The 23,885-nt window shown below is 36.9% G+C and overlaps 1 long non-coding RNA gene across 1 annotated transcript; it reads left to right on the top strand.

The window, feature by feature from the left end:
- The first annotated feature begins 3,341 nt into the window (after window positions 1-3,341).
- LOC136209964 (uncharacterized) lies at window positions 3,342-5,005 on the top strand. The gene is made up of 3 exons (XR_010677741.1): window positions 3,342-3,473; window positions 4,070-4,142; window positions 4,822-5,005. It is a non-coding gene; the product is annotated as an uncharacterized lncRNA (long non-coding RNA).
- Window positions 5,006-23,885: the final 18,880 nt, after the last annotated feature.

The following is a 23,885-nucleotide window of genomic DNA, read 5'->3' as shown; positions in this document are numbered from 1 at the left end:
GCTAAGAGTAAAGAGGTGTGGAGGAAAGTTCTCCCTAACCAGTTGTTGTCTGCTTTCTTGTCCCATTCTGATCTCGACTGGTTTATAGATGGTGTTAGTGGGAAGTTGCTGGCCGATCTGGAGCATGGTGTTATCATATTTGCAGTTGTCTGTCACCAGATTTGGAAATGGAGGAATGAGGAGATTTTTGGAGGAGAAACTGTTGTTAATCCTAATTTATTTGATTTCTTCTCTAAAAAGATTTGTACTATTGCAGATAGCTTCAAAGAGGATACTTTAGCTAGGTCTATCTAGAGGAAGAATGTCCATCTCTTTGGCTGGAGTAGGCATAGTGAAGCGGTGGTGAAGTTAAACACTGATAGCTCTTGTCTAAAGGACGGTAAAATTGCTGCTGGAGGGATACTGAGAGATGCTGGTGGTGTTTGGGTGTCTGGGTTCGCTCAGAATCTGGGCATGGGTTCTTCCTTTTCTGCGGAGCTTTGGAGGATATTTTATGGCCTCAGGCTTGCTAAGAATCTGGGTTTGAAGAAGCTGCTTGTGGAATCTGACAACCTCGAAGCTGTCAAAATGATCTCTGATAATAATGCTATTTGTTTAAGTAGCCAGAATTTAATCAAAGGGATTAGAAGGGTTTTTTCTTCCTTTGATTCCATTAACTTCTGCCATATTTTCAAGGAGCAGAATCGGGTGGCGGACCGTCTTGCGGCTGAGGGCCATGTGAGGATGTTGGGAGCCTCAACCTTCTCTTCACCTCCTGAGTTCCTGTCTTCTCTTCTTTTGGATGATGTGGTGGGAGTTAGCTTTCCTAGGCTAATCCCGGGTCAGGTTTTTTAGCTGTTTTGTTTGTCTTTTTCTTTCCTTTCCTATAAAAAAAAATATATAATTAGAAAAAAAATATGAATTATTTGAATACAATTCAATAAAAATATGAGTGATTTAAAACATTTGAAAATTCAGAAGCAATTATAATTTTAGATCAAATGCATAGGCCAGCCTATATGCTAAGTCTAATATATTTAACTAATCATTTAATGACACAAGCAATACATATTATTTTATTGAAAATAATTATTCTTAAGCAAATCATATTAGTTAAATAGATGTCTTTTGTTTTTTTTTTTCACCATTGGATACCCTAATTAAATATATGTGTATATGGTACTTTCTATGGTTACTTTGTTTTAATCATACTTTATTGAGATATATTATGTACTTGATTTTTTATTTTTAATCAAATTAAGCCCTTTGTGAAAAAAAAAATCATCTTTAAACATAAAACTCGGTTAATATAGTGTTATTCAGTCGAAATTTGTATTTCAATAGTTTGAAAATAATTTTTGACATGAATAATGTGATTATAGAAAAATATAAAAAATATATTTCAAATTGTAAAAAATATAATTTCAAACACAGATAAAACGAGTAACTTTTTTAACCGAATTAAATTTTCATAACTAACTAATTCAGTAAATAATGGCTTAATTTCATACTTTGAAAATACAAATCTGCCTATTTCTCATTAAAAAAAATTCATCCATACAATTATTTTGTAATTACAAGTTCTGTGGGGTCCTCTTTACTGATGAATAAAATTTCAATTTCAGTATCAAGATGCAAGTGTACAATGATAATGAAATTATACTTCATTTTAATAATTTTTATATAATTAATTATTTGAATTTCTATTGCATTTTAAATTGTGCAAAATTAAGCTGTTTCAAACCAAATGATGGGATGTTTTTGTCTTTTTTGGTCACGCTAATTGACTAGAGAGACACATAAAGCATGTAGTTTAGTTGGAGATATGATGGTATATGTTGTATGATGATTTATTTCGTTTTTCTTAAGAAAAAAAATGCAATTGTTTTATTTATAGAAAAATTTATAGTATTATTGAGCCTTATTTGGTTATATTTAACTCTCGACTATTTTAATTTATGAATAAAGACATAATAATACTTTTCCGAAAGGCGAACAGTTGGCATTGGAAGCAAATGGAGAGCCTCGGATCTCATCATTTCTTTTCTGATAATGAAAGAAAAATGAGCCGGAGGGAAAGAACGTAAGATCTGAACGATGTCGATGGTGTACTGGTATTTTGATACTTGTACTTCACATGTAGCAACATATAAATTTTCTTACGTGAAAATAATTAATTAGATTAAAAAAATAAAAACAAATCCCAAAAATAAAATTTATCGGTGTCAAAATATCGTTATGTGTAAATAGGATGACAATTTTGTTCACGCTCCATTAAAATTGAGTGAAATTTCACCAATTAGAATAAGGTAGGGATCAAATGTGATCAAATAATAGATTAGATGCCAAATGAAAAAAAATTTGGATAGATTGAGAGCCAAATAGGGGTTTAAGCCTTAAAAAATTAAGGTGCAGAAGTACATCATAGAAGTTTGAACTTGCATCCTCATATCATAGATTGTGATTGTGTAACACCCTGGTCCAATACCATGTAGATATTGTCCGCTCTGGCCCAATTCCAACACATTGGGCCTCACGGCTTTAAAACGCGTCTGCATGTATTGGATTCACATCTTACTAATAAGACCCAATCACTCCCTCTTCATTTCCGATGTGGGATTCAGTTCATTCCTGCCCCCATCGCCATCCCTTGGGGCCGCTCCTTGCTCAGGCCTTCTACCCCGGCGCCACCCTCTCCGGACCGGGTCGTTACAGGATGAAATCAGTCAGGCATCTAGTTACAGATTATCACTACCGATAGAGCTAGCACAGATTCATGACGTTTTCCACGTGTCAATGCTAAGAAAGTATCGATCGGATCCGAGTCATGTGATTCCTGAACCAGAAATCCAAGTGGTCAGGGATTTGACATACAAGGAAGAGCCGGTGGAGATATTAGAGACACAAATAAGAAAACTGAGGAGGCGAGAGATTCCAATGGTGAGAGTCCGTTGGAGTCACCACCGATCATTACGTGAGGCTACATGGGAGATTGAAGAACACATGAAACAAAAATACCCACATCTCTTCGATATTACTGGTACGTAAATTTCGAGGCCGAAATTTCTTTCTAGGGGGAGAGAACTGTAACATCCGTAAAATCTTGGGTTTAGGATAATAAATTAGCTAGAATGATAAAAAAAAAATATAACAGAGTGAAGTCTCAGGTTATGAAAGAGTTTTAGGAGTAGGCTAATTAGTTAGCATTATAATATTTATAATAATTATAATTTTTCCAAATTAAATGGAGTACACGTGGGTGGAAAGTAGATAAGACCCTAGTTTACCTAACCTTACTTTTATTAATATTATTATTATCCTTCCTATATATAATAAATTACATTCCTAGAACAAAAAGAAAAGAGAGTTTTAGAGGAGTTTGAATAGAAAAGAAAACCTAATTTATTCTTTTCTTTTGGAGCCGTCAGTTGGGTGGACAGACTGATAGAATTTGTTTATGCTGGTTTCTTTTGGGCGAATCTTCAACAAAACTTGTAAGTTATGTTAGTTTATTTCTCCTCCATGTATCTCTAAAAGTTAATTGTAGGGATTTTTAGATTTTCTTTTTATTGTTTGTTTTGAATAGACAACACAATATGAAATTTATTACTTTAAACATAAACCTTGTGAGGGTTCATCCCTATAGCTAAGAATGTCGGACTACAATTTTTAGGGTTTCAAAATATTATATAAATACATATACTTTTTGTCCAGAACATAGAACTCTACGCATACCTTTTCATAGATGGGGAGTGGTGGAAATATCTTATAAGCACATAGGTTTACTTTTATTTTAATTATTATTTTATTTTAATGATTTTAGCTTTTTTTTCATAATCCATATATCCTTATAAAATTGGTTGAAAACTTTGTTCTCTTTTTTTTTAAACTTCCAGAACCACCTACTTTATTTTATGCTAATGGTTAACATATTAAGTTTAAGATTTAGTTTTATTATATACATACAGTTTTAACATAGTTATGAATATAGTACGCCTCTACGGTTAATGAAAATAATTAAAGTATTATATATATATATTCTGTTGTTCTTAATATAAAATTAATAGGTGATATTATAATTATTATATAGGACACGAAGAACAAGCAGAGGATATACCGGAGAAGTTATCTGATTAGTTGAACTTACAATTTTGCGGTTAGAGGTAAATGGTTAATTAAATATATAGTATGTGTTCTTGTTTGTTTGGCTGCTATATTTGACTTGGTGTAAAAATTGTTTATTGACTTGATTTATATGTTTGACATGTATACTTGATATTTTTGATGTCTATGATGGCGTGAATAAATTGAATTTGACATCGATGGCTGTGAAGACATGAATAGATTTTAGACTGAAACTATTGGGGATATAATGGAAATTGATTATGTCATATTTGATAAACGTTGTATAATATGAAGGATTGGAAAATTTTGAGAACAAGAGGTTATCTAGGATAGTATATTCAATGGTTGCAACTGAATTGAGAAAAAAAAGAATATTGTGATCACGTGAAATATAAACACCGGGTATTTGTTACGACAGGGTGTTAAGGTACCGGGTATTTGTTACGACAGGGTACCTAGACGGGATATCGGGTATTTGTTACGACAGGGTATCCCAGAAAATGATTTTATTGGCCAAGCAACCATTGAGTCTACTAGACTAAGATACGCAGGGCCCTTAAATTAAACGACTATTAATTTGTAAATTGATAAACATGTTGCTTGATAACCTATAAATTAAATGTACGAAACTATTGTATGCGCATGTGGTTGAACTGTGTATTTAATTAACTATCTTATTGAGTCGGCAGCTCACCCATTGCCACCACCACTTTTCAGGAATAAAAGGTTAGGGACGCTGGTTCCGATCGATCAGTATGTGAAGTCGTGACTATTAGGATTTTATGTTTATTACCTTATTAATTATTGAGACCTTGTATGTCAATTTATTTATTTTTAGTTCAATCGACATCGAAACTATATTTTGTTCGGCATAAGTTGCGGTATATTTTAAGCTCATATGAAATAGTATTGGAAGTTGAAGTTTTGATTAACTAATTTCTTTTAATTAGTTTTATTACGATTTTTTTTTTATCTATAATATAATCTAGTTTATTTGTGAGTGGATTACAAAGAATATCTCTGATCTTTTAATGATCAATGTGTATGCACAACTATATATAAAAAAAAAGGGGGGATTTTACATTTGTAATTCAGCAGTAAACTAAAATCTTGTTGATTCCTCATTTTTTTTATTTTTAATATAAATATATTATGTATAGGACTACTTTAATGATAAGTGTTTAATCATTATATATATATATAATATAATGTGTACGATTATGGTATATATATATATACATCTTTATGTATTTATGATATATTATAGTTATAGTTCTATTTCATACTATTTAAAAATGGGTGTTATATTTAGTGGTATCAGAGCCGACTCTCCACGTACAATATGTGGTTCGGGGACGAACCAGGCGAAAGCTGGTGGGCCTGTAACGACCCGGTCCGGAGAGGGTGGCGCCGGGGTAGAAGGCCTGAGCAATGAGCGGCCCTAAGGGATGGCGATGGGGGCATGAATGAACTGAATCCCACATCGGAAATGGAGAGGGAGTGATTGGGTCTTATTAGTAAGATGTGAATCCAATACATGCAGACGCGTTTTAAAGCCGTGAGGCCCAATGTGTTGGAATTGGGCCAGAGCGGACAATATCTACATGGTATTGGACCAGGGTGTTACAGATTGAGTGGTAGACAATTGAAACTATTTTTTGCACAACGACGGGAAATAAACTCCACTAAGAATCAAATTTTTTCTCTTTAATAAGCCAAATCTACGTGATAGTAGATAAAACTATTATGTTTTTCTATAGGAAAAAAATATAAGAAAATTAACGAAAGTCACTCACTTAGGGAGAAATATAAGAAAGAACAAAAAAACTTCAAATAAAAAAGAAACTATTAAACCTACCATAATAGTAAATTGATAAAAATAAATTATCTTCCGATTAAAAACCAGAAAAAAAAAACTTCCAAATATGTACGAAGAACTTGAAAGTTTTCTTCACGCCTAGAGTTTTATTAAGGGAAAAGTACAAAAATAAACCTTGTGGTTTGGCCCATTTTCGAACTGCACCCATGTGGTTTAAAAGTTTGCAAAGTGGTATCATGTACTTAATTCCGTTAACAAACATAAGCATTTTTATCTAACGGTGTTAAAAATGCTGAGGTGGCAGTCAAAGTCAAAAAGTCTGAAAGGGTAATTTTATCATTTCAAATACTTTATATTTTAAAATTTAAAAAATCCTCCAATTCCAAATTGACACCTCATACTCCTCTTCTTCTTCTTCACTGTCGTCTTCTTCCTTGCTCCACAAACCCAATCTATCTCGCCGATTGTTTAAGGAACAAGAGGAATCCGAATTTCACGGTTCTATCCTTGTGGGACTCGCGAATGCAAGTAGCCGCCGATCTAGCTGACGGACTTGATTATGTTCACAACAAAACAGGTTTGTATTTAACTCTTGTCCACAACCATATCAAGAGCAGTAGTATTATCATTATGGAGCCAGATCTCAGCGCCAAATTATGTCATTTTGGCACAGCACAATTGTGTGGGGAAGCTCCTGAGAATGAGGTCGGAGAGAAGAAGAGCGTGTTGAATGAAATCAGAGAAATAAGCGAGGAAGACGGAGACGAATTACAAGGTAAAGAAGATAGATCGAAAGAATTGAAGAGATCTAATAGCGGAAGTATGCAATTCGAAGGCGTGAGAGGCTATATGTCGCCGGAATTTCAAGCCAGTGGAATCCCTACGCAGAAATCAGACGTGTATGCTTTCGGTGTGGTTATATTAGAATTATTGTCCGGTGAGGAGCCATTCAAATACAAATACAGTAAAAGCAGAGGAGATTTCACACGAACTTCATTAATAGAGACAGCAAAAGCGGTGATAGACGGTGGCGTTGTTGAGGATGGGGAAGGAAGAGAAGGACGAGATGGAAGGTTGAGGAGGTGGATAGATAGGAGCATGGTCGGAAAAGAGTAGGATCTCTGACCAGATTTCAGTCTCCTTAGCACCGAGATGATGAGTTGGAAAAAGTATTTGAAATGACAAAATTACCCTTCAGACTTTTTGATTTTGACTGCCACTCAGCATTTTTAACACCGTTAGATAAAATTGTCTATGTTTGCTAACGGAATGAAGTACATGGTACCACTTTGCAAACTTTTAAACCACATGGATGCAGTTCGAAAATGGGGCAAACCACGAGGTTTATTTTTGTACTTTTCCCTTTTATTAATATATACTTAAACTATAATTCATCTAATTCTTTATTAATTTTTAAATAATAAGTAATAAAGTTACCTTTTAGACGGGCTAATTACAAATCTAACCTAATTAAGATGGGTCATTTATATATCTAACCTACTTTACTTCCATCTTACCAAATTAGATCATTTCATCCATTTTGGACAAAATTACCCTTAGTTCTATTGATCGATGGATCTGCTCCTGCTTCTTCTTCTTCTTCCGCTTCTTCTTCTTCGGCTTCTTCTTCTGGTTCTGGTTATGGTTCTTCTTCTTCTTCTTCTTCTGTTCATCTTCTTCGATTTCTAATATCAATCGTTAGCGATTTTTGAGATTTTTGGAGTATTATGTTCAATTTCCCATAGAAATTGTATGTTTTTAGCTTATACGCCTGCTTTTCTCGCTGGTCTTGCCTCTTTCTTCATCTGTAATGGTATCGTTTCAATTTTCTATTTTTTCCACAATTTTCCACCATTTTTCTCCATTGTTGTCGCATTTGTGACGAAATTTATCGCATTTCGTCACAAATGCGACAACAGTTGTCGCATTTCGTCGCAAATGCGACAACACTTATCGCAGAGTCACAAATGCGACAACAGTTGTCGCATTTGTGACGAAATGCGACAAATTTCGTCACAAATGCGACAACAATGGAGAAAAATGTTGGAAAATTGAGAAAATTGAAATGATACCATTATAGATGAAGAAAGAGGCAAGACCAGCGAGAAAAACAGACGTATAAGCTAAAAACATACAATTTCTACGGGAAATTGAACATAATACTTCAAAAATCTAAAAAATCGCTAACGATTGATATCAAAAATCGATCTATCAATCAATAGAACTAAGGGTAATTTTGTCCAAAGTGGATGAAATGGTCTAATTTGATAAAATGGAAACAAAGTGGGTTAGATATGTAAATGATCCTTCTTAGTTGGGCTAGATTTGTAATTAGCCCCCTTTTAGACTCAACATTGGTTTTATGCTATGTTTTGAGAGGCGTACACCCAAAGTTTATATTAATAAAGGGTAAAAAAAAATATTTTTTATACGGTATATATATGGGAATACACTATATCTTCCCTTTTTTTTCTTTTTATGTTTTTCGGTTTTTCTCTTTTACTTGTTTACTTTCTCTTTTCTTATTTTTCAATTTTACTTTGATAATGTTAAAATCAATAAGTAAAATTTGTAATTATAAAAACATAAAAAAAAAAACTTAGATTGAGTTTTTCATTATTGGTAGTAAATAATTATTTATTTAAAAATTTATTATTATGGTTTTTGGAGAGTGAATTTAGCTTCTATATATATAAAAAAATAGTTCATTCTTAAACACAACATTTAAACACAACATTTACGGGTTGGTCCAATCTCAAATCTAATTGATAGAAAATGGTTTTTTTTTTCATTGACATAATATGTGCAATTTCAAACCATATTGAGTGACCAGAACGGTGGATGTTAGACCGATGAAAAAACATAAAATTACATATAAAAAACCTCATTATCGTCTATTAAGCTTGAAACTATACCAACTAGTAAATATTAGACTTAAGATTGTACTATTTTATGCGTGAATGATAATCCCTCTCCCCTAATAAGCATATCATTAAATTTGTACATTATCCCTTATAATAATTAAAAATCATCTAGTCTTTAACTTATATAATAAAAAAATAGAATGTATATATAAAGGGTTCCAAATTTATCATCTCACTCTGAACTTCTAAAAAGCCAGAAACGAACTTGGTTAGATTTTTACTTTCTAATTGGCTAGCACATTTTAGATAATACTTGCATTAAATGGAGATTTAGTTCTAAAAACATTTCCTTTTTTCAGAAGAAAGTGATAAGAGTAAGGTTACTTGGTTAATAAGGAATTATATTTCTAATATTATTTAGACTATAAATAACTCACCGCATGTACAAGTAGAATTTGTATTTATACATTCAATGGTATTAAGGGTCTGGTTGATTCAGCTATTAACTTAATAGTTGTTTTTGTTAATTGTTTGCTGTTGTTGTTTGCTGATTAATCAGTATTTCGTAAAATTATAATGAATTGTGTTATTGTTAGTATATAAAATTAGTTAATATGGACTTATTTTAATTCTTAGAATTTTCTAATTTGAAATTATCAATGGTTAAAATTGATAGTGTCAACTTAAAAGTTTTTAATTTTGCTAACGATGAGTACCCTATAGTTCTCTTTTAGCAGGAAAGAAAAACAAACATAAATACTCATTTGTAAATTGGCGAAACCATATAGTTACATTTAGAAATTTCCTTAATAAAAAATACAATCCAAGTTAATAAAAAATTAATCTAAATAACTAAATAAAAACTAAATATAAAATTTTTATTGAATCGGGCAAAACATGTTCAAAACATTGAAATTTACCTTTATATGCATTTAATACATCATTTGCTTCCTGAATTTGTTCAAAAAGTTTGATTGGCCCCCTGAACTTTTAAAATATTCCGATAACCCCTTGAACTTGCATAAAATATTCAGTTAGTTCAATGAACTTGCGTAAAAAAAATCAATTAATCACTCGGTATTAAAAACATAAGTTAAATGCGGAAAATATGTTGCACGCATCTTAAAAAAGTAAAATGATCAAGGTTAGGGGCATGTGATTATAATATTAGAGAAGAAAATGTTTTATAATTGAACAAGTAAAAACTTCGTTTTAATATGTTTTAATCTATTTTGTAAATTATATAATAACATTCTAAGGCACGTGCAACACATCTTCCGCATTTAACTTACCTTTAACAGCCGAGTGATTAATTAATTGATTACATTTTATACAAGTTTAGAGGTCTAACTGAACATTTTATGCAAATTCATAGGGCTATCGGGACACTTTGAAAGTTCATGAGGTGAATCAAACTCTTTAGAAAAGTTCAGGATAAATAATATATTAAACATAAATAAATGGCTTAATACATCATTTGCCCCCTAAATTTGTTCAAAAAGCTTGATTGTCTCCTTGAACTTTCAAAGTGTCTCGATAGTCCATTAGACTTGTATAAAATATTCAGTTATCCCCCTAAACTTACGTAAAATGTAATCAATCATCCGATTGCAAAAAATAAGTTAAATACCAAACATGCATTGTATACGTTTTAGATTGTTATTTCATACGTATTCATAAAATAGATTAAAGAGAAAGTTTTTACTTGTTCAACTATAAAATTTGTCTTCTCTAATATTAGAACCGCATACCCCAACTTTGATACTCTTTTTTTTTTTGAAGACGTACGTAATATATATTCTGCATTTAACTTACTTTTTTTTGCAACCGAATGATTAATTGATTCCATTTTATATAAGTTTATGAAGTTAATTAAATATTTTATGTAAGTTCAAAATACTATCGAGACTCTCTGCCGATCAAACCTCTCGGACAAGTTAAAAGGCAAATGATGTATTAAGCATAAATACATACTGAGAATAGACATATGGATCTTATCTCTTATCCTGTCAGATGTGTGCATATGGTGTGGAGAAAGTTTGTGGCTGTGAATTAATTGGAATTTTTATTCTAGGAGATTCATCAATGATCATTATTGATGGGGTAGATTGTCTGTCTATGTTATCACTGTCTCAAAATATCATATTTTATTAAAATCGTTATCCTATCATCACGTATTTTTACAATTATAATAAAATTACGAATATTAAAACATGCATACAGTATTCGACTTACGAGACAAATATATGATTACAGCAGTTAAAAACTGGATTTCACTATGTTTGTTGTATTTATATTCTGGTTTTATTGTTTTTAGTAGTCTTTTTTATTACTCTTTGTATGAGGGTTTTATTCCTTTTTATTTCGTGATGTATTTGTATTTTTAAGTTAATAGAATGATATGTGGCATTTTATCAAAAAAAAAAACATGCATACAGAACTTTAACGTTTCACAATAGTACTCACCTAGACTCTGAATGACTAAATAAATTTAGTCATTCGCCGTTAGATCCAAACTTATTAAATTTAAGGCTTATGATGATTAGCATTTCCAGCGCATGATTATCTAGACCCTGAATGACCAAATGAATTTGGTCATACACCGTTAGATTCAATCATTCAGGGTCCAAGTAATCATGTGATGGAAATGTAAATCATCCTAAGGTTTAAATTTAATAAGTTTAGATCTAACGGTAAATAGAGTCTAGATAAACAGTACTATAACATTTCATATTATAAACTAAAGGGATTTTGCTCCAAAATAGAACTCTTATCAAGTATTTATCTTTATTAAAAGTCCGATTAAAAAATTTGCTCACTGAAAGACTCATTAAACTAGGTTGGAAACCGGAAAACAAATTTCCGGTTTCAAATTACAAAGAAACTGGAAATTTATCTTATAGTTTCATTATTTATTTATTTTTTTTAAATACAAAAAAAATAGAACTATTTTTTTTATTAAATTCAAGCAGTGTCTAGCGGTGGAACATCTGCTTGATTTCAAGACTTTTTTTTATAGGAAAATATCAAAATTGATCTCTTTATGTTTTATAAAATTTTAATTTAACTTCAACACTTCACTATTTGTTTTATGATTTATTAATTAAATATTTTTTTTATCAAATTAGTTAGTAGTTAACATTTAATTCGGTTAAAAATATTTATTCTTTTAAATCTGTATTAATTTGAAATTATATTTTTTACAGTTTAAAATAGCGCTTTTACAGTTTCTTTGTAGTCACATTACAGTTTGAATTAATGTTTTCAAGTAAGATCAATTTTAGCTTTACGTTTTTGAAAATTGAAAAAATTGGTTTGACTGTTATTTAACTGTCACATCAAACCTTTCAAACGAGTTTAATTTATTTATTTGACTGTCATTTAACTGGTATATCCAACCTTCCGAATGAGTTGTGAAAAAAAGTATATATAGTTACGATATGAATTGTTGTAAAAATGATGTATATACAGCAATATAAAATATAAAATGTTGTTGCAAGAAGTCTAAATATATAGAAACGACACAACTTGTTGCAAAATGTAAAAAATCTACAGCAATGACATATGTTGTTGCAAAAGTTAAATTTTAATCTTTAACGTGATGTCCATATATGTTGTTGCGAAATATATATTTTTTACAACAGCGGGATGTCGTTGCAGAAACCTTTAGTAACAGAATGTTTCTCAACAACTGAAAGTCGTTGCGAAACATGTGTTATTGTTGCTAAAAATATTTTTCGCAACAACCTTCTTTGTTGCCAAAAATCAGTTTTCTTGTAGTGATTATTTTCTATACATAACAAATAAAGAAAAAATATGCTTTTACCTTCTAATTTAAAAATTCTAAAAACTCAATTCATAAATCTTAAACTATAAACAATATATCTTAGATCTCTAATTTATAAACTCTAATCTTTAAAAATAGAGATAAGATACAAAAATACCCCTAACGTTTATAGTCATGAGCAATTTTATCCCTAACATAAAATAGTGCAATTTTAACTTTAGCAATCAAGAACAATTTTACACCTAACGTTGTCGAGTTGGGTCAATTTAAGACATTATTATAAAACACAAATATTTTGTTTCTTATCCTATTTAACTCTTTAAAATTTCTATTTTGCGACGATTTAAGGATGGTCGTCGCAAATGATAAGGTCAATTTGCGACGCATTTTCGTGTCACTTGTAATGCGTTTTCATTTCCTTTGCAATATACTTTGACACATCGCGTCACAAAAGGTTATTTGCGACGCGCAATGTAAACATGCGTCGTCATTTGTGTTGCATAATGTGAACGGCGTAGGGATGGTAATAGGTATTCGACCCACGGGTAGTACCCGACACTATCCGACCCTAATGAGATTATTCATACCTGTATAAAGGGCGTGATGTGTATGGGACGGGCCGCATAGACTACTCGGTACTCGTTGTATACCAGTTACTCGTTACCCGTCCCAAATCTTTTATATAAAAATGTATTAATAGTTTTAGATGTAGGAATTGAATTCGAAACCACAACCCATGTATTAATAGTTTGTAGATGAATTGTTTAGAAATGGTTTATTAAATTTAACTTTTGTTAAATTTGTAATATTTTTTGTTTTATGTATTGATTCTTGACGGATAAGGTTACCCATCTAGTACAGAAATGCTTACTTGTGTCGCACTTTTTCAGATTGTTGTGTCGCACTTTTGTATGACACAACAGGGGTGCGATACAAGAACTTTGCATCGCTCTTGAGAGTGACACAATCTACTCATCTGTTGTGTCGTTTGTCACATGCGCGTGACACAACATATGATAATTCTTGTGACGCGCTCTAAAGGTGCGCGACACAACATATGATAATTCTTGTGACGCGCTCTAAGAGTGTGCGACACAAACTCCCCGGTTAATCTAGTACACTTTGTATCGCTCCCTCACCACGCGCGACACAAAATATTGATTTTTTTTTAATTTTACAAAATTTTCTAGCATCCGGCATAAAATTTTATAATCAAAATTTATTTGATTCTACATGATATTATAAAACATTCACAATAAAACTACAAGTACCACATTGCATATTCAAAATATAATCACAACTTAATTTCTTCAAAAAAATAGTTGTATATAACAATTAATTCAACTTGTCATATTCAAGTTTGTAGACAAAAAAAAAACTAGGAAGATAAACAAACGCTAATAATTTCCACAAAAACACTTAAGCAAATATCTACCTACTTGTCATATTCAAGTTTGTAGCCAAATAAACTAGGAAGATAAACAAACACTAACAACTTCCACAAAAACACTAATGCAAATATCTAGCAACTTGTGATTTTGATTATAAAATAATCGGCCTAAATATCTCGAACATCATTAATCTCCTCCTCAAAATATGCCATTGATTTTGTTGCAAAATCCTTCAAAGAAAGTAAACATAAAATATCAATGTATTATAGTAGCAAATTAACTTAAGAAAAAACACGAAGGACTAGAATGAAAAAAATTGTAACTCTTACCCTGGTTAGATTCTCAGTTTCGAGATATTGCACTATTTCAAACATGTTGCGCATTACATAGAAGCCACACTCCGTTGCACCTATTTGTTGAGGGCACTACATGTATTATACTCTGTGCATGTGCAACTAGCACTAAAACTGTATAGGCCCTATCTGTGAACAATCACACTTCAGCGTGATTAAACAAAAGAACACCAAAAACTAAACCAGTTTTTGCACGAGTTGAAAGTAATTCCAAACGTGTACTTTTTCATCACTTCGATAGTCAATACCTTTGATTGTGTGTGTAAAAGATACCTTTGTGGGAAATAATTGTAGACTTTTTTATTGAGTATGTTGAAGATGACATTTAAGAAGTACCTGTACAGGAAACACAAACCAATCAGTTATTCCTTAAATCAAATACAAGGCAGAGGTTAATGGATTTTTAGCAGCTGCTAGGGTGCTAGATTAGCCTCAAAAAACATTAAGGGTATAAGTACACTTCACCAGATACTTTAGGGCCATTTTTTACCCTTCTCCCATAATCAAATGAATCAATGATCTCACTCATGGTTTTGCAGGACTCAGATAAAAACTTAAGACACTTTAATTACAGATATACTGTTAGAATTAATCATCAGGAATGGAGCATAGAAGAAACCCGGAAACAGTTCAATAGAAATGTGCACAAGTTGTTATAATGGGCACCAAAATTAGTTAGTTTCATCTTGTAACAGAATGCTTTCTCAGTGTTTAACTAGCTATATATAGCAACTAAACATCCATTTCTACTTTCAATCAATTTAAACATATACATACTAGAGAAAGTTGGATATATTGCAAACCCGTCCTTAGTTGTTAAAATCAACTATAAACATAGAGAAAGTGCTGAAGTACTTGTGCGGACTACAATTCTAAGAAGAAAAATGTTGAAACAAGGCTGAATTAGGGAATTCAAAATTAAAATTTTGACAGGGCCACTTAGTGCTCATTTTCGATGAAGGCATGGACAGAGGAGACTACTCCACTAGATGATAGATAAGGTACAAATCTATCTGACCCAACAATTTGGGTAATATGACAACAAACACCAAATCAATAGATTTTACTTGTCCAAACAGAAATTGAGGGATAGATAGTTAGGAAAGAAGAGAGAACTGTGATTATGTGACGAAACATATCAACAAATTGCTTCTGAAATTAAAAATCACTTCAAAAACACTGATTGTTGTTCATCAGCAGCTCAATTAAGTTATGCTCACAGTCACACACACTAAACAAGTGAGGAAAGAAGTAGGAGCAGCAAGTAGTAACAATTATCAGTAGCTTAAATTTGTCAAAGCCGCCAAGAAAAAGAGAAGCAGAATTACGAAAGTAATTGCAAACAAAATTAAAATTAAGACCTGTAATCACAGATGGTTCATGATTGGGACTTGGGCCAGAGGATGCCGTCAAATCAACAGAGATAGTAAGATCAAATTTGTATGAAAGAGTTAGGCTCTGCTTGGATGGGGTTAGGGAAGAGAGCAGGCCTGATTATGGGATTTTGGAACCCTACTGATAAAAATTAAAGTAGAAAAATTAGTTAACACTTTTTTATTACATTAATGAATTTATAAAAATATCAAATTTCATACTTGTGAAGATGTGAAGATGTGAAACAGCAGATACTATCTTAGCAGTATAAACCCTCGCCTGATCCTCACTGCTCAAGACATGTCAAGAGGCAAAATTAAAACATGTATTATATATCTTCATAAGAAGTCCAAAAAGGTCATACATTATATTATATACCTGAAGATCCCCTGCCGATAGAGATGAAAGAACAGATGACCTCCATTTACAAAATCCAGGATCAAATAAAGCTTAGACTTGGTCTGAGAAGAATTCAAGAAGAAAACTATCAATGTTTTTCATAGAAGCACAAAAATACTAATCAAAACACTTATCAGAAACACATTCACGGTGAAATACACTCATTCCATATGCAAATAAACAAATCAGTAAGAACATATGCTTTGAGCGACCTTGGTAATTGCTTTGGGAACTATTCAATTGCACATGAAACAAAACTTGAAACTCAAACCAAGACAATCAAATTGAATTGATGAGACATTGAGAGTATGAAGTACCTGAAAAGAGTACCATCTCCACAATCTCTGATGCGGACATCCTAACTGGGATCAACAATCACACGCGCCTTGGCGGATCCCCTCTCGGCGTTCCCACCGAGGTTATATCTAGGAGGGCGGATCCCCTGAACACGCGAGCGGGACGGATCTAGGCGAACAACTACACTGGGCGGATCTCAAGTTTACTTCCTGCCGAAGGAATTCACCAACAACCTCTGACGCTCCGTACCTGCACCTCTGTACCTGTTGTCTGGGCGCATTACCTATCTTACCCTTTTATATTAACTGTATTGTAACCCTAGTAGGGGTAGTCCCTGTCCTTTGCTTATCTTTTAGAGGTTGTATTTAAACCCTCATTTTGTAGGGATATGGCAACTTTTAATCAAAAATATCATTTCTCATTGAGAACTAAGGTTTATACCTTGTTTATCGGGATTCACTCCTTCTAGTCTAGCTAGAGAAGAAGATCTTTGTTGGTTTACGATTAAAACCTCCATTTATCGCTTTCAATCTGTATCAGTTGGTATCAGAGCCAATCGTTTCCTGACCCGAAACTTCTTTAGGCAATGGTTCAACCCCGACAACCGCAAGATTCCATGGAAACCAGTGACCGGAGATATGAGGAGCTGAGAGAGCACCTCGCGGAACAAATCCAGGCCAGCCTGGAACGACAGAAACAAAACGACCAACGGTTCCAGGAGTTGACCACTTCCCTGGAAAACCTCAGATTGGAGATCCGTGCAGTGGTCAGACCAACCGCCGGGGAGTCCGACCAGAGGAGGGAAGGAGTCCTTGAACCATGACCCCAAAGGCAACCCACGCCACCTCGACTGCCGTTGACTAATGTCCAACTTCCACAAATGGGTCCTAGGGATCCTGAGGTAAGAAGACCCAACTTTGTCCTCGTACATAACGTTGATAGTGATAGTGATGATTTTGAGGATATTGGGGACAATGGTGCCTTTAGAACTGTGAGGAATGGTGGTCCGATTGATAAACGGCGTGTGGGTATGGCTAGGGCAGAACCAGACCTAGGAAACTTTGACAGAGATGATGCCTTTAAGCTAAAAATAGACTTGCCATCTTTTGGTGGCGAGCTGGATATAGAGGGATTCTTAGAGATTGGTTATCGGAAGTTGAGCGTTTCTTTGAGTATGCTGGTATTCCTGATGAGAGGAAAGTTAGACTGGTGGCGTATCGCCTGAAGGGTGGCGCATCAGTTTGGTGGGATCAGATGAGGGAGGAACGAAGAAGATGGGGCAGAGATCCGATTAGATCTTGGTTACGGATGAAGGCGATGTTGAGGGAGCGGTTCCTATTGCCGGATTATGAACAGTATATTTACAGCTCCTACAGGGGATGTTCTCAAGGGACCCGAAGTGTTCACGAGTACACCTCAGAGTTCTTGAGGCTATCAGCAAGGGCCAACTTGTCTGAAACTGAGAGCCAAAAGACCTCTAGGTATCTAGAAGGGTTGAGATACAACATCCAGGATCGTATTGGCACACAGATGGTGGTTCGAGTACAAGATGCTAGGAATTTAGCCCTCAAGGCTGAATCCCAACTGACTGGGAGATCCAGGAGATCCGCCACTACTGAGTATACGCCTGGAGGAAGAGATAACACGAAGTCTTACGACAAAGGCAAGCAGGTGGCGAGTGCTAGTGGGGCCAAGGTTAACAGTGTGGGAAGGGGATCCGTTGGAGATACTAGACCATACAAAGAAGCACCTATACCAACCAAGAGCGGGACGGATCTAGGCGAACAACTACACTGGGCGGATCTCAAGTTTACTTCCTGCCGAAGGAATTCACCAACAACCTCTGACGCTCCGTACCTGCACCTCTGTACCTGTTGTCTGGGCGCATTACCTATCTTACCCTTTTATATTAACTGTATTGTAACCCTAGTAGGGGTAGTCCCTGTCCTTTGCTTATCTTTTAGAGGTTGTATTTAAACCCTCATTTTGTAGGGATATGGCAACTTTTAATCAAAAATATCATTTCTCATTGAGAACTAAGGTTTATACCTTGTTTATCGGGATTCACTCCTTCTAGTCTAGCTAGAGAAGAAGATCTTTGTTGGTTTACGATTAAAACCTCCATTTATCGCTTTCAATCTGTATCAGTTGGTATCAGAGCCAATCGTTTCCTGACCCGAAACTTCTTTAGGCAATGGTTCAACCCCGACAACCGCAAGATTCCATGGAAACCAGTGACCGGAGATATGAGGAGCTGAGAGAGCACCTCGCGGAACAAATCCAGGCCAGCCTGGAACGACAGAAACAAAACGACCAACGGTTCCAGGAGTTGACCACTTCCCTGGAAAACCTCAGATTGGAGATCCGTGCAGTGGTCAGACCAACCGCCGGGGAGTCCGACCAGAGGAGGGAAGGAGTCCTTGAACCATGACCCCAAAGGCAACCCACGCCACCTCGACTGCCGTTGACTAATGTCCAACTTCCACAAATGGGTCCTAGGGATCCTGAGGTAAGAAGACCCAACTTTGTCCTCGTACATAACGTTGATAGTGATAGTGATGATTTTGAGGATATTGGGGACAATGGTGCCTTTAGAACTGTGAGGAATGGTGGTCCGATTGATAAACGGCGTGTGGGTATGGCTAGGGCAGAACCAGACCTAGGAAACTTTGACAGAGATGATGCCTTTAAGCTAAAAATAGACTTGCCATCTTTTGGTGGCGAGCTGGATATAGAGGGATTCTTAGAGATTGGTTATCGGAAGTTGAGCGTTTCTTTGAGTATGCTGGTATTCCTGATGAGAGGAAAGTTAGACTGGTGGCGTATCGCCTGAAGGGTGGCGCATCAGTTTGGTGGGATCAGATGAGGGAGGAACGAAGAAGATGGGGCAGAGATCCGATTAGATCTTGGTTACGGATGAAGGCGATGTTGAGGGAGCGGTTCCTATTGCCGGATTATGAACAGTATATTTACAGCTCCTACAGGGGATGTTCTCAAGGGACCCGAAGTGTTCACGAGTACACCTCAGAGTTCTTGAGGCTATCAGCAAGGGCCAACTTGTCTGAAACTGAGAGCCAAAAGACCTCTAGGTATCTAGAAGGGTTGAGATACAACATCCAGGATCGTATTGGCACACAGATGGTGGTTCGAGTACAAGATGCTAGGAATTTAGCCCTCAAGGCTGAATCCCAACTGACTGGGAGATCCAGGAGATCCGCCACTACTGAGTATACGCCTGGAGGAAGAGATAACACGAAGTCTTACGACAAAGGCAAGCAGGTGGCGAGTGCTAGTGGGGCCAAGGTTAACAGTGTGGGAAGGGGATCCGTTGGAGATACTAGACCATACAAAGAAGCACCTATACCAACCAAGAGCAACAACCCGTATGCAAGGCCAGCACCTTTCAAATGTTTTCGGTGCAATGAGCCAGGACATAGATCCAACGAGTGTCCTAGAAGGAAGAGCGCCAACATGGTGGAGAGATATGAAGATGACTATGACGAAGAGGATGAAGTATTTTGTGAACCCTTGGGAGAAGATGATGAGGTGGCGGGTGAAGAGAGGTACGCCATTCATGTGGTACGACATTTGTTAGTCTCCAGCCGGATAGAGGGCGATCAGAGGCACCGACTATTCAGGACCCGCTGTCTTGTGAAGGGTGGGCGATGTAATGTGATAATAGATAGTGGGAGCCAAGAGAACATTGTGAGTAGCAGCGCCGTTCGGAAGTTTGGGTTGTTGGTAGAGGCGCACCCTGATCCCTACAGGGTGGGATGGATCAAGAACGTGGGCGATTTGAGGGTGACCCAGAGATGCAAGGTACCGATTGAGATTGGTAACTATCATGATGAAGTCTGTTGTGATGTAGTCGACATGGACGCATGCCACCTATTGTTGGGCCGACCCTGGCAGTTCGATAACAACGCCACCCACGCCGGAAGAGAGAACACTTACAGATTTGTGAAGAATGGGGTGAAGTTTGTCCTTACACCAATGGTGAGAGAGCCAAAGGCCGACGAGAAGTCTACCTTGGTAGTCTGTCCTACACACAAATCGTTTGTCAGTGAATGTGAAGAGAGCCAAATGGTATATGTGGTAATGGTTAAGGCGAATCACGAACCCGCCCAAAGGGACGAAAGGGAGATACCGAGTGAAGTGACCCGCCTCCTTGGCGAATATCAGGATCTGTTCCCTAACGAATTGCCAAGTGGGTTACCACCTTTGAGGGACATCCAACATCATATCGATCTTATGCCCGGGGCTAGTTTACCAAGCCTCCGACACTGTCGAATGAGCCCAAAGGAGAATGACATCATGAGACAGAAAGTGGAGGAACTCATTGAGATGGGATACGTTAGGGAGAGTATGAGTCCTTGCGCCGTTCCAGCTTTACTTACACCGAAGAAGGATGGGTCGTGGCAGATGTGTGTTGATGTAGGGCTATTAACAAGATCACCATCAAGTACAAGTTCCCGATTCCAAGGTTGGATGACATGTTGGACCAACTTGGCGGATCTCGAGTCTTCTCCAAGATTGATCTCAGGAGTGGGTATCATCAGATACGAATCCGATCTGGGGATGAGTGGAAGACGGCCTTCAAGACAAGAGATGGATTGTATGAATGGTTAGTTATGCCCTTTGGGATGACCAACGCACCTAGTACTTTTATGAGACTGATGAATCAGGTGCTTCGCCCAGTAATTGGGAAGTTCGTAGTTGTGTACTTTGATGACATTTTGATCCATAGCCAGACCTTGGCGGAACATGAAGAGCACTTGCAGACGGTGTTTGACCTGTTACGGAAACACCAGCTATACGCTAACACCAAGAAGTGTGACTTTGTCATGGAGAGCTTGGTTTTCCTTGGATTCGTGGTTAGTGGGAATGGAATCCAAGTTGATGGGGAGAAGGTAAGAGCCATCCGAGAATGGCCTACCCCGCGGAACGTGGGGGATATCAGGAGTTTTCATGGGCTAGCAACATTTTATCGCCGATTCATTAAAAACTTCAGTTCCATAGTGGCCCCATTGATAGAATGTTTGAAGAAAGGAAGGGGGTTCGAGTGGGCAGACGCCCAAGAAGAGAGCTTCGCCTTGATCAAGGAAAAGCTGAGTACCGCGCCAGTGCTGGCGTATCCCAATTTTGATAAGCTGTTCGAAGTTGAGTGTGATGCCAGTGGAGTTGGGATTGGTGGTGTCTTGATGCAGGAAAAGAGGCCCATTGCATACTTCAGTGAGAAGCTCTGTGAGGCACGGCAAAAGTGGACAACGTATGATCAAGAGTTTTATGCTGTAGTGAGGGCGTTGAAAGTATGGGAACATTACTTGGTGGGAAAAGAGTTCATCCTCTACACTGACCATCAAGCTCTCAGATACCTGGGAAGTCAGAAACAACTTCGAAGCTCCATGCACGCCCGGTGGTCTGCCTTCATAGATAAGTTCCCCTATAAGCTTATCCATAAGGCGGGAAAACAGAACATAGTGGCGGACGCCTTGAGTCGGAGGGTTGCACTAATAAAAACAGTCAACCTGGAGACCGATTGTTTCGAACACATCAGAGGAGAGTACCTGGCGGATCCTGACTTTGGAATTATCTGGGAGAAGTGCCAGCGCCAACCTGGGGATGGGGCGTATTACTTGATGGATGAGTATCTAATGAGGGGCAACCAACTTTGTTTACCCTGCACGTCTATCCGCGAGAAGGTGGTCCGAGATCTACATGGCGGATCCCTGGGGGGACATTTTGGGCGAGACAAGACATATGCAGCAGTGAGTTCCCGTTATTTCTGGCCCAAAATGAGAAGAGATGTGGCGTATCTGGTAGAACGATGCTATATCTGCCAGACCGCCAAGGGACACGCTACAAATGCTGGCTTACAGCTACCCTTGCCTGTACCAGAAACCATATGGGAGGATCTATCCATGGATTTTGTCCTAGGGTTACCCAGAACTCAGAGAGACATGGATTCCATCTTCGTGGTTGTTGACCGGTTTTCGAAGATGGCACACTTCATACCATACCGTAAGACTAACGACGCCTCAGCGACTGCCAAGCTATTCTTCAAAGAGGTTGTCAGACTGCATGGTGTACCAAAGAGCATTGTCTCAGACCGTGACACAAAGTTCCTGAGTCACTTCTGGCGGACCTTGTGGGCTCTTTTTGATACTTCTCTGAAGTTTAGTACTACCGCCCACCCTCAGACGGACGGACAGACAGAAGTGGTCAATCGGACTCTGGGCAACTTACTGCGCAGCAAATGCAAGGATAAGCCCAGGATGTGGGACGTGGTCTTGGCACAAGCTGAGTTCGCCTACAATGGATCTGTACACTCGGGAACAGGGAAGTCACCCTTTGAGGTGGTATACACTAAGACCCCGAATCATGTCCTTGATATAGCCCATCTTCCCAAAGGAAACGTGACTGCAAACCAGCTAGCCAAAGACTATGTCCAGATGCACCAAGAGGTGAAGGAAACTCTTGAGGAGAGAAACCAGAAACTAAAAGCTAAGGCGGATGAGCACCGCAGGGACCTACAGTTCGAAGTGGAAGATGAGGTTATGGTTCACTTGGGAAAAGAGAGGCTCGCCAACGCCACAAGCAGCAAGCTTCGACCGAGAAAGTACGGGCCATATAAGATCACCAAGAAGGTCAATGCCAATGCCTATCACATAGCTTTGCCAAACTGGCTTGGTAAGGTCTCATCGGCGTTCAATGTTCGTGACCTTAGCCCGTGGAAGTCAGATGGCCCTTTGGAGAACAACACAGACCAGCCAGTGCCGAATTCTTTTAAAGAAGGAGAGAATGATGCGGACATCCTAACTGGGATCAACAATCACACGCGCCTTGGCGGATCCCCTCTCGGCGTTCCCACCGAGGTTGTATCTAGGAGGGCGGATCCCCTGAACACGCGAGCGGGGCGGATCTAGGCGTACGCCATGAGGCGTACCAACAACTACACTGGGCGGATCTCAAGTTTACTTCCTGCCGAAGGAATTCACCAACAACCTCTGACGCTCCGTACCTGCACCTCTGTACCTGTTGTCTGGGCGCATTACCTATCTTACCCTCTTATTATTAACTGTATTGTAACCCTAGTAGGGGTAGTCCCTGTCCTTTGCTTATCTTTTAGAGGTTGTATTTAAACCCTCATTTTGTAGGGATATGGCAACTTTTAATCAAAAATATCATTTCTCATTGAGAACTAAGGTTTATACCTTGTTTATCGGGATTCACTCCTTCTAGTCTAGTTAGAGAAGAAGATCTTTGTTGGTTTACGATTAAAACCTCCATTTATCGCTTTCAATATGTATCAATCTCTTACCTTCTTTCTAACTTGAAACACCTTACCAAAAGCCCCCTGCCTTACAACTCTCAGGATCTCAAAATCGCTAGGGCTAATCTTACTCCCAACCTGCTCACTCTTCCCTTTGCCATCATCTTCAACAACTTCGCTCTCGTTTTCGTTATCGAGATCCTCGACCTGGATTTGGACAGGGA

This window comes from Euphorbia lathyris, chromosome 10, assembly GCF_963576675.1.
Source record: "Euphorbia lathyris chromosome 10, ddEupLath1.1, whole genome shotgun sequence".
In the NCBI taxonomy this organism is placed as follows: domain Eukaryota; kingdom Viridiplantae; phylum Streptophyta; class Magnoliopsida; order Malpighiales; family Euphorbiaceae; genus Euphorbia; species Euphorbia lathyris.
Note: the sequence above shows the minus strand (reverse complement) of the source record. Positions and strands in the feature narration are given on the sequence as shown.